General features: G+C 40.2%; 1 pseudogene; it reads right to left on the minus strand.

Moving 5' to 3' along the window:
• The window catches only part of LOC122448892, a 47,248-nt pseudogene that overhangs the window by 8,188 nt on the left and 25,993 nt on the right, over positions 1–13,067 (minus strand).

Raw genomic sequence — 13,067 nt, forward strand, 5'->3', positions numbered from 1 at the left:
CTAAACCTGCAGTATGTATACTCTGTAACCTTCCTCAAAAAAGCGAAGTTAAATGTTAGTTGCTCAGTCACATCCAACTCTGCGACCCCATGGACTATAGCCCACCAGGATCCTCTGCCCATGGGATTCTCCAGGCAAGGATACTGGAGTGTGGAGCCATTCCCTTCTCCAGGTGATCTTCCCCACCCAGGGAACAAATCCAGGTCTCCTGCATTTGAGGCAGATTCTTCACCAGGGAAGCCTCTGACTCCTTACTTAATACAGTAGATAAGTATTACTATAGTTCCATTTGTTGGCAGCAAGACAATGGAAGTAGTAAAGGAGATAGGCTTTGGATCAGAATTCTACCTTTTCCACTTTCTACATGCATGAGATTAGGTGAATTACTTCATTTCCCTGTACTTCTCTCTAGTCTTCACCTGTGAAATGGGATTAAACTGTTTCCTTTAATAGACATATTCATTAACAAGGGACAAGTTAAACAACTGTCTGCTATTGGACACAGAAAAATAAATCAGATTTTTTGTTCTCAAATGGGAATGAAAGAAAGAGTTCTTCTGTGTTTCTCTGGCAATAGAAGCAAAAACTAACTACATTTCACTTGGAAAGTAGAAGATATGAGAGAATCTGAATATCTTTCAGTGACGTACATTTCCTAATATTTATTAATTTTATTTTCTATTACCAGGTATACACACCTCTACTTTGAAAAGATACTTAGCAAAATGGATGCTAAAGCAATAAAATCATTCCTTGGGGGGAGAAATTGCATTTTGTAATTTTATTTAATGTGAACTTATCTGAAACGAAACTGTAACCATGTGGACACTAGTGAAATTAAAAGCATGATCATGTAGTGACCATTTGAGCTACCTTTTGGGGTCCTTTCAAGGGTCTGTCTGTAAATATAGGCAGCAAAAGTACTTGAGCATTAATGAGGTCTCAATGTTTTTTGCATAATGTTTTTTTCTACAGGGTTTTCTTTGTGGATCCAAGATGTATCCCTAAAGCAGAACTTAGTGTATTTGTTGAAGAACTATAAACACACACACACACACACACACACACACACACGCATGCACAAAGCCTGCTCCATAGAGCAACGGTCCCCAGACTTTTTGGCACCAGGGACCAGTTTTATAGAAGACAGTTTTTCTGTGGATGGAGGGGTGGATGGTTTCGGGATGATTCAAGCGCACTACATTTATTGTGCACTTTCTTTCTATTATTATTATATCAGCTCCACTTGAGATCATCAGGCATTAAATCCCAGAGGTTGGGGACCCCAGCTCTAAGAGGCTCCCAGGAGTGCTTTCTCTTGGTCCAAACAAGGTAACTCTCACTGGTAGCGAGAGCTGCAAGGGAGGGTGGGGGCAAATGCCCCAGAGATTCCGGCTCTTCCCATGCCTCAGCGGTCAGTTCGCTGTTTCCTCTTAGTGATCTTTTCACAATCGTGAAAGAAGTTTCTATCTGACTAGAGCTGACAATGCAGTTCTACTGGCACAAATGGCCTTTGGTCGTAGTACAGTTACATGCGCCAAACACACATTCAGACGTCTGAGAGTAATGGCTGACATAGGTTTAACATTTACTTTGTGCTCTTTCTATTTTAATTAATCTGAAAAACAGCTCACTGGGGCTTCCCTGCTGGCTCAGTGGTAAAGAATCTGCCTGCCAATGCAGGAGACACAGGTTCAGTCTCTGGTCCGGGAAGATCGCACATGAGGAGGAGCACCTAAACCCAGGCACCACAACCATGAGCCTGTGCTCCAGAACCCGGGAGCTGCGACTACTGCAGCCCACGCTCCCCAGGCTCTTACGGAGCCCGTGCTCCGAAAGAGAAGCCACTGCAGTGAAAAGCCTCAGCGCTGCAACTGAAGGGCAGCCCCTGCTTGTTGCAACTAAAGGAAAGCCTGCATAGCAATGAAGACCCAGCAGAGCCAAAAATAAAAATAAATTATAAAATACAAACAGCACATTGATGTGGTTGTTACCACTAGCCCCATTTTAAGGATGAGGAAATAGGCCTTAGAGATGAAGTAACGTGTCCCAATCTACCCAGCCACTCAGTGGGGCAGCTGGAAATGACGCTCTCCAGTCACAGCCATGAGACCTCCTAGAGCAGCCGGTATGGTCTCCCAGGCTTCCGGGCTCTTGACTAACCCCAAATAAAGCATGGAATACCTCCTCCTCACCAGCTTCTCGGGAGACCCAGCACATTGCTAGACCCTTTGACAGAGAGGAATTAATGCCTGTCCTTGGTGAGCAATGTCCTAGAGGCTTAGAGAGTTAAAGATACTTGACAGCTGGACTCAGCCAACTGGCAGTTTACTCACCTGGCAGAATCTGGTCAATGGGAAAAAGGAAAGAGCCACAATTAGCGAATAAAAACCACCTTTCCTTTTCCTGAAAGTTATATTGGAAAAGGATTCTACTTTTAGAAGATGTAAAATCTAGAATCAAAAAGGACCTCTAGAAGCAAAGAACAGATCAATTCTAGTTGCTTTTTATTTTAAGTGAATTCTTGAATATGAGTCTTTGTTTTAAAATGTTATATACATTTTGAAGTTTTATAATAACCAAAGGTGGCTGGTTTTCAGGTCTCAAAGTTCTCCAAAAGGAAAAGGCTTGCCTTGAAAGCCTTTCTAGCTTAGAACAATGCTTCAGCAAGCCCTGACTTAGGAATCATGAGCAACCTTGCTCTTTCTTAAATGGTTCCACTCAGAAGTCATTGCTATTTACTCCCCACCAAGTGGCTGGGCTACTCTCAACCCTGCTGCCTCCCAGAATTCATCTCCAGGCAAATTTGCCTTGTGGCCTCTCCCAGTTGATCCGCTTCTGTGCTCCTGAGCAAGGGGACAGATCCAGAGGCAGTAATACACTTAGGCAGTATTTTCCCTTTGGACACCAGCCTGACTCAGACCCTGGTGGGTGGTGATTCAAGTTGAAACAAACATGGGCTCGGTCCAAGCCTTTGGTTTTGATCTGCAGGAAAACTTTGTAATGTGTGCCAGGGAAAAGCAATTTAAAAAATAATGATATGCTGGGAATTGTTACATAAGACCTAGGACTGCTTTAGGGTCCCTTCGTTGGGCTGTTTAAAATGCTGTATTGTGAGAAGAAAAATGTAAAGTGGAGGAATATTACAACTAAGCTTTGGTATAAAATCATAGCCTTTTAAAGGAGATTGGAGTTGAAGTGCTCCTTGTAAATGACTTTGAGGCCATCATCCTTCAGCTTTTCAAGAAGTCAGCCCAATGGCTGATGTTGGTTTCTCCCAAATTGGGAGCATGTTGGAGCGTGATGAATTACAAAGCCAAGAAGAATCTTCTCATTCTTGTTCTCATCCTCTGGTGAGAAACTATTGCAGGCAGACTCTTTACCATCTGAGTCATCAGGGAAGCCCATATGACTGTATAACATAATAATATAAATAATATCCTTTAAAAGAAATTAGGTATAAAAGGAGATGTCTTGAGCTCTAAATTTATTTATGTGCTGTGCTTAGTCTCTAAGTCAAGTCCAACTGTTTGTGACCCCATGGACTGTAGCCCATCAGACTCCTCTATTCATGGGGATTCTCCAGGCAAGAATACTGGAGTGGGTTGCGATGCCCTCCTCCAGGAGATAGTGCCAATCCAAGGACTGAACCCAGGTCTCCCACATTGGAAGAGGATTCTTTACTGCCTGAGCCACCAGGAAAGCCCAAATTGATTTATAGTTTAGGTAAATTTTTACTTAAGAAACATAGGCCCAAATCAACATCAAGGTCATTTATTTCTCCTTTCCCATCATTCAGCCAATTTTAATCTATAGAATGAGGTGGATCATTGTAAAAAATTATCCCAGTAAGTCCCATTAAAATTTTATAAAACATGAATTGTTAAAATGATTGCTTCAATTCTCCATTTATAAATGTAATGCTGACATATCATTTATAGAAAAATTATTTATACTCCAGTTTTCTTCTGGTTAAATATTTTTATTATTAATATTATAAAGCATATTTAATGCTCATAAGTCCTAAGAATGTGTTTAATAACAACCTGCTTAAATTAAACTATTTTTTATGCATCTCAAAATTAAAATTTGCCATTAATAAGCAAAATCAATACTTTAGGTATTGAATCTAGGTGGAAGGTGTATGGATATTTCCTGTAAAATTCTTTCAACTTTTCTACATATATGAATTTAAGTAATAAAAAGTTGTCAAGAAAACTAGACTTCCCTGTGTAACCTCTCTAACTTTTTCATTAAAACACCTGAGAAGATACATAAAAGGCCAGCAACTGGAAACAGTGCTGGAAACTCAGGGGGAAAGAAAATGCTGTTTGCAGCACTGAAAGACAAGTGCACTATTGAGTCCCTTGGGGTGGGCTGAGGGACACACTCTGGGGCTCTCTGTGCTGTGAATTCTAAACTAAAGCAGCAGCGGTAACAGCAATAAAGCAAAAGGCATCGATTCACCTCAGCTGCCTGCCCAGAACAAGGAACTCTCTTGGACTAAAACACCAAAGAAGCCTTCAGCCACTGACTTCTGCTTATGAGCTCTGTTGTGAGCTGGACAGAGCTTTCCCACTGACCCGCTCCCAGCCCCACCAGCCGCTCCTTTCTTTCCAGATCTACCCAAAAGGTAAAACTTCTGCCACAGTGCAGGCAGGTAGTAATCTGTTTCAATATAAAATGATTTTTTAAAGAATATAGTCAAGAGGAAAGAAAGAAAGAGCCCCAAGGATAACATCTCTAGGGGCTGTGCAAAGTCAACAAAGCCCTGACTCTTTGTGACCCCTGTGGAATGTAGCCGGCCAGGCTCCTCTGTCCATGGAATTTTCCAGGCAAGGATACTGGAGTATGTTGCCACTTTCGATTCCAGAGGATCTTCCAAACCCAGGGATTGAACCCACGTTTTCTGCTTCTGGCAGATTCTTTACCACTATGCCACCTTCCCAAGGTCACCAGAGAGCTGGAGACAAGGGCCAATCCTTTGTTGCAGCTGGAGAGCCTGCACTCTGAGAGGGAACAGCTCTGGTTCCCTTAGGGCAAAGGACTGGTGGCCAAGATCTGTTCTTGGTCTTTGCTTTTTAGCACAGTTTGACTCTCATATGTCAGGGTTTCCCAGGTGGCATCAGCAGTAAAGAATCTGCCTGCAGGAGACGCAAGGGATTCAGGTTCAATCCCTGGGTCAGGAAGATCCCCTGGAGTAGGAAATGGCAACCTGCTCCAGTATTCTTGCTTGGAAAACTCCATGGACAGAGGAGCCTGGTGGGCTACAGTCCATGAGGCCACAAGAGTTGGACATGACTGTCCAACAGTCCCACCCCAGCTGTTTTCTTTGTGTTTATTCTGCTCAGAGTCCACTAAGATTCTTGACTCTGTGGGTTGGTATCACTAATCAACTGAAGAGATTTCTCAACCATTATTTCTTCAAATTTTTCCTGTGCTCCCCTCTCTTCTCCTTGGATTTTAATTACGTGTATAGTGTTCGGCTACTGTTGCTATTGTCTTGCCGAACTCAGATTCCATGGCTTTTAAACCTCCTTCCCTCCCTCTATTTAATTTTGAATCATTTCAATGGACTTGTCTACAGGCTTCACTAACATTTTTCCTCACTGCTGTGTCCAGACAGCTAAGTTCATATCTGTTATATATTTTTTAACATTTCTAAAACCTCCAGTTCTCTGTGGATTTTGCCCATCTACTTGTGCAATGTCCATTTTCTACCCACTAGAGCCCTTAACATTTATTATTTATTATAGTTATGTAAAGTCCCTGTCTGATAAGCCCAACATCTAGGCCATCTCTGGGTTTGCTTTTATTGACCATTTCTTTTTTCAACCCTAGCTCATATTTTCTTACTTCTTTGAATGTGTCTTAACTTTTGATATTAGACAAGACATTGTACATAAAAGATAAATGGAGAGGGATGTTAATAATATTTGTTTCCAGAAAAGTGTGTTTCAATTATTCAACATGGCTCTAAGGTTAGGGGCCTGAATTCCTCTAACTTGTGTGTGAGTTAGTCACTCAGTTGTGTCTGACTCTTTGTGATCCCATGGACTATAAACTGCCAGGCTCTTCTATCCATGGAATTCTCCAGGCAAGAATACTTGAACGGGTTGCCATTCCCTTCTCCAGGGAATCTTCCTGACTCAGGGATTGAACCCAGGTCTCTTGCATTGCAGGCAGATTCTTTACCATCTGTGCTACTGTCTAATCTGGAGTTGAACTGAGTATGGACTTTGTTTCAGGTTTGCTAGATTCAGGTTACTAGCTTCAAATGTTTAGAAAGAAGAGCTAGCACTTTCCCTTCAGCAGGGCATGGGACCCTACAGTTTTCTTGTTCTGTAGCCAAGTCACCCAGCTTGCTAAATCATGGGAGATCTCTCTTTGCTCTATAGGTTAGCTGCTAGCTTTGGGGGCCCATGGAAAGTTCTCTTTGCTTTTCATCTATGATTCCCAATCAGGGCCTTAGGAGGTCTCTCTGCAGCCTACCCTCAGGCTTTGGAAGCTTATGCAGTGCTCTCAGTAAGGGACTGGTGTCAGCACTCTGACATCCCCTAGCCATAGGAAGCTGCCAGCCAGTGCCCTGCACTGAATGAAACCTCCAGAAGTTTCTCTCAGCTCTCCTTGCCTGCTCCCAGGCCTTGGCTCAGCACCAGTGTGTATTCAGCGAAAGCCCATGGGATAGAGTTGACAGGACTGTGAAGACTTGATCTGTGGATAAGGCTCCTTGGGATTCCAAGCTGTCATGACAACCCACTGGTGCATTAATATAATGGGTTACAACTAAAGTCACCTTCAAGGAAATACTGCACAGACTCTTCCAGATAGTAAGAGATAATAGGAGTAAGAAGAGGGAAGACTTACTTTGTGAGAGTAGCTTAACTTTGATACTAAAGTCTGACACGGGCAACACAGGAAAGGAAACTCACATGCAAATCAAAGTGAGTAACATGTAAAAAGGATCATCCATCATCGCCAAGAAGGGTTTATATAAAGGATGAAGATATTTTTTAGAATTATTTATGTATTTATTTTTGGCTATCCTGGGTCTTCATTGCTGCACACAGGCTTTCTCTAGCTGCGGCGAGCAGAGGCTCCTCTTCTTGCAGTACACGGACTTCTCACTGCTGTGGCTTCTCTTGTTGCAGAGCATGCACTCTAGGACGCAGGGGTTTCAGTAGCTGTGGCTCCTGGGTTTAGTAGTTGTGGTTCCCGGGCTCTAGAGCACAGGCTCAATAGTTGTGGCACATGGGCTTAGTTGCTCCACAGTATGTGGAATCTTCCCAGACTAGGGGTCAAACCCATGCCTTCTGTATTGGCAAGTGGATTCTTTCCCACTGAACCACCAGGGAAGCCCAAAGATGCAGATTTAACATTAGAAAACCAATAAGTGGAATTAATTTTCAAATGAATCCTATAATCACCTCAACATATCCAGAAAAATGTATCTGATAAAATTCATTTCCGTGTATGATTAAAAATTCCCAGCAGTTGTGAATAGAAGGAAAATTATTTGTAGACAACCCAAGAACCTTCCAAGAATAAATACAAATACTACCTCAGATATAATGATGAGTTATTGAAAGTTGCCCTTTGAGTTCAAGAAAAGACAAGGGTGTTCATTACTACTTTTTCAATTCAGCATTTTAGTAGTGTTCCTTGGCAGAGTGTTACAGCAAGAGAAAGGCACAAAAGTTTGATGAGTGGAAAGGAAGAAATAAAACTGGCCTAATTCACATATGATGGTTGTGTTTTTACATGAAACAATGTAATTCAGAAATACAATATTAGAGTCAGTAACAGAGTTTAGCAAGGTAGCTCTACATAAAAGCAGTATACAAATTTCAATTGTATTTTTGTAAAGTAGCAAATTCTTAAAATTATGATTTACAATAGCATCAAACAAAGTCAATTGTCCATGAATAAATCAGACTAGGGATATACAAAACCTTTAGAGGAAAAGAAAATAAAAAATTTCAGAGACATTTATCAATTTAAATGGGCTTCCTAGATGGCACAGTGGTAAAGAATCTGCCTGCCAATACAGGGAATGCAGGAGACTTGGGTTCAATCCCTTGGTTGGGAAGATCCCCTGGAGTAGGAAATGGTAATCCACTCCAGTATTCTTGCCTGAAGAATTCCATGGACAGAGGAGCCTGGTGGGCTACAGCCCATAGGGTTGCAAAAGAGTTGGACATGACTCAGGCGATTTAGCATGTAGCATGCTGTTTAAGGTGAGTTAGTTCAAAAACATTTGACACGGATATAATCTTACAGGATTGTTCTAACCAATAGTTTCTATTTCTCTGTAAATCTAGAGTTAATGAAAGTGAGGTATAACGTGTGTTGTTGAGAAATCATTGCACAACAAATTTGTGTTTGAATGATCTTAACTCATTCAAACTACTGGGTTATTTTTCCAGTTTATTTTATACTTAGAGTTAATGAACATGTGTGAGAGCAGCCAGGAGATCAGAATATTGAAACTGGTGCTGCCACTTCTGTGACCTTGTGTGTGACACTCAGACACTAGGCCTCATCTCTTTGTTTGAAAAGTGAGGTTGGAGTAGAAATCTCTCAGACCTATCTTGTGTTAAATGTGTGATATTCTTTGAAACCATGGCTAACTGTGGTGAAGTAAAGAAGCAGCAAGGTGTTTCAGAACTGGAAGGGATTATGCTGCTATGTCTGCTAAGTCGCTTCAGTTGTGTCCGACTCTGTGCGACCCCACAGACGGCAGCCCACAGGGCTCCCCCGTCCCTGGGATTCTCCAGGCAAGAACACTGGAGTGGGTTGCCATTTCCTTCTCCGATGTATGAAGGTGAAAAATGAAAGTGAAGTCACTCAGTCATGTCCGACTCTTCGCGACTCCATGGATTGCAGCCTACCAGGCTCCTCCGTCCATGGGATTTTCCAGGCAAGAGTACTGGAGTGGGTTGCCATTGCCTCCTCCGAGAAGGGATTATAGAGACCTGCTATTGTTTAATTTGCTGTCCCTCCTGTGCCTCTTACATCCCTGTCCTTTTTGACCAGTGTCATTTGTAAACTGAGAAATGCACCTTAGTTATAATTGCACGATTAATTATACATTTAGTCTCTTCCAAGTGAAATGGCAGGAGTTACTCCTTCCATCTACAGCTCAGTATTTTGCTCCTTAAACGTTGAAAAAGAAGGCTTAACCATACATCCTTTAGAACAGTATTGCTTAATCATTTTTGGGTTGTGAATTCCTTTCAAAATCTAATAGAGAAGTTTAGACTCCCTACCTAGAAAAATGCACACGTAGAATTTAGAATACATTTTCATCTGACAGTTACCCATGGCTAAAATCTGCTGCCTTATCCTCAGTGCCTGTATTAAAATTTGTTGTTTTACATTCTTGCCTTTCCTGACAAAATACCATTAATGACAAGTGATGTTTTAAGGATTAGTAATTATGTAAGAAAACCCCCTGGCTCAGTATCTGGCTTGTTGTCAAAGTTCAATAAATAAGAGCCCATACTGTTGCTACCATTTATGTTATTGTTATGGTATCATTACTACTCCTGCTCAGTAAGGGTCTATATTTTTTTAATATTTTCTTTGGTGACTTGAGTATAAGTATACAACTTTTCTATTCTTAAATTAAGAGTAATTGAAATTTTGGGGCTTTCCTAATTTGAAGCTTAATGTTGGGAGAGAAGAAAATTTTTATGAGTAGTCTTTTAAGATTCTTATTAGTGCTGTCACCTAATTCATGTTGGAGTTAAATAAAATTAGTTATAGTTCAATGTTAAGTAGAAAAATCTCCAAAAAAACAAAAAAGAAAAAGAAAAATCTCCAATTTGATTCTTTTGTTTTACTTTGCTTTTGTCGTGCTGGTTTTGTGATCACCAGAAAGCAAAACTGGGAAAGGGAGAGTTAGTCCTTCAAATAGAATTAATGACACTGGGTTTGGAAAGTACCAAGAGGCCATTATGTTTTGCAATATGCCCTGTGGACAAAAATATCTTTAGCAGCAGTAATTACAGTCTATAGAAATAGTCATACATTTTTTGTCCCCTGCAATTCAGACATGAGATAGTTATTGTCTTGATTTTATTAATGCAAATAAGTCAATAGAATGATCTCATCCTACTTAGGAGATAATGTGAGGGGAGATTTATTAATTTCATAAATCTAAAGAGCTTTAATGAAAACTTTTTGAAGAGCTTCTAATAACTGACATTTATGTCTTATATTAAATAAAATAATTCTGGAAGACAAAATCTTGAAATACTTTGTGATTATCTTTTCCTTTCATTTCATGCTTTCCTTCCCTTCTTTACCATTTCCTAGGTGTAGTCCTTCATTATCCCTTATTATGATCTTGGCAGTTGTTTTCTGTTGATTTTCTTAGATTTTTTTTTTTTCTGGCATTAACTTTTCAATATATAGAGCAGTTCCTGCCATTCCTTTCTTTGGCAGCCTTTGGTAGCTGCATATTGCTGACTAGATTTCATGCACCTTACTTAGCATTGCCAGGGGATACCTACTCTGGCCAGCATGTGTCCTTCAGCCTTCACTTTTTATTGTATCTCTTCTTTGCACTTCAGTAATAGTCAGATTACTTGTTTCAAAATGCTCAACTTCACACCTTTCTGTTTTGACCTGAATTCGGAGTGGATGACACATTAGATTTCTTAAAAAATTAATTTGTTGCTTTCCAAGAGACTTCCTTTCCCCCTTTTGTCCATGTCAGTTAAAGCATTACATATTTGCTAATATCATTTTCTCAGAAGGGCATACCAGTACAGTTATACTAAAAAAAAAACCACCAAAAAAACCTGCTTTTCACACTTGGGAAATGGAGCATGGGAAATATATTCGGTAGTAAACTACTTTGCTTTGGGGATTCTTTAATTACTTTTCCAATAACTTCATTCCTCTGAATATACCTGCAGTGAGGCCATATTTCTAGAAGCTGACTACATTAGCCCTTCTTGAATTGTATCTAACTTGTGACAAAATACAACAATCAGGAAGACTTATCAAATGTTTAGAAAGAAAAGTCAAAATTACTAATCTGCCTTTTTGACATCTGTTTTAGCCTGCTCTTGAGGTTCACAGATGATACTTTTGATCCAGAACTTGTAGCAACAATAGGTAAGTCCATGTTTAAACATTTAGTAGAAATGTCAAATATTTTCTTGCCTTCAGGATGTTTTATCTAAGTCCTCCTACCCATCCTCTCACTACCCCACTGCTTCCGTGTCTGTCAAAATTTTACTTGTCTTTCAAGTGTTACCTTTGGTAGTCATTCAGTTTCCAAAGTGTTTGTATGCTGCCAAATAAAAGACATCCCACAGCACAGGAATGTGTATACAGATAACCATAATATCTTCAGTGTTAACATAGGACCAGGAGACAACAGCAAAGGAAGTTGTATTTTTGCTTGGTGAGATCTACAAAGTCTTCGGAAACTGAATGACTACCGAAGGTAACACTTGAAAGACAAATAAGATTTTGACAGACATGGAAGCAGTGGGGCACTGTCCTAAGAGATGGGTGTGGTGATCAATAACACAGGCTTGGTGTCTGTCACAAGGGACCTAGCAGTGTCACCCGAGTGTGTTGATTTTGTAGTTTTAGCATTTCATATAGTATCTGATATGTATTCTGGCAACATATTTATTGATATTAGTTATTAAAGACTGTGCACATAAATGCCTTTTAAAAATTGAAGTTTAGATTGCCTGAAAGTGGTTTACCACACCAGTTTATTAGAGTATATGAGAAGACAGAGCTAGACAATTTGGTATCACATGTTTAGGGAGTAGTTGACAATGTAAAGTTACAAGAGAGAAATTGCAGTGGTAGAAAGAGCTGAGTCAGAGCAGTGTGATCGTCTCAGCTCTGCCTTTAATGTTGTCACCTTGAGCAAGTCATTAACTTCCTTGTCCTCATCTGTAAGTTGGGAGTAATTTGGGTGAGAATATATTTTTCTTCCAGCTCTAAAATTTCATGATCTGATGAGTAGAATGTAGTAAAGATCTGATCTTGTATTACTATTAGGGAAAGTGTCTTAATCAGATTCCCAAAATGTTCACATTTATCACATATGCTTTAGCATTCTCTCCACATACACATACACAGTATTCCTGCCTTTTTTGAATTGTTTGAGAGAAAATTGCATTCAGTATCTTCAATGTCTTTAACTCTAAGGACTTTATTGTATATTTCCTTGATGAGCATGGATACAGTTCTCCCAGATAGATTTTATCAGTTGTTCCACTAATATCTTATATACCAAAGAAAAGAATTGTTTCTGGTCCAGAGTCCAGTCCAGGATCCTACACTGAATTTTGCTGTCATTTTTCCTTAGTCTCTTTTAATCTGAACAGTTCTTCATTCTTTCTCTGTCTCTTCATGGCCTTGGCATTTTTGAAGAGCACATGCAGGCCAGTTGTTCTGTAGAATATCCTTCCATTGCAGCTGTCCATGTGTCCTCATGGTTAGATTCAGGCTGTGCATTTGGGGCAGGAATTCCTCAGCAGTGCTTCTCAGAGCGTGGTGCGTATTGGTGCCGTTGGTGGTGATGGGACGCGGTTACTTAGATGAAGTGCACCATGTCTCTTCCTGTCTGCTGTCATCCCAAAACCCTGGTGGTTGTTGAACTGTGGTTTTTCAAATTCCATCTTTCCATTTACATTTCTTACTTAGAATTCTGCAAGGAAGAGCTTTGGACATGAGTCTGAGCAAACTCCGAGAGACAGTGGAGGACAGAGGAGCCTGACGGGCTACAGTCCATGAGGTCACAAAGAGTCGGGCAGGACTTAGTGACTAAACAACAACAGAGGAAAGGCTCTTCTTCGTTTCTATCAATATGATCTCATGGTGCCTCTAAACTTAATAAATTAAATCAGGCATTACTTCGCTTTTGTCTGACATATTAGCATTGACAGATTTACTGTTATGTATGAAAATAGAATCATTTAAAACGCTACTAGTTCAAAATCTGTTCAACTTGGTTTTGGTATATTATTTGCTTCTTTAAAAAATGAGCTATTAGTAAAACTTGATTTTACACAGAACATCCCTGGTAT

Source organism: Cervus canadensis, chromosome 10 (genome assembly GCF_019320065.1).
Source record: "Cervus canadensis isolate Bull #8, Minnesota chromosome 10, ASM1932006v1, whole genome shotgun sequence".
NCBI lineage: Eukaryota > Metazoa > Chordata > Mammalia > Artiodactyla > Cervidae > Cervus > Cervus canadensis.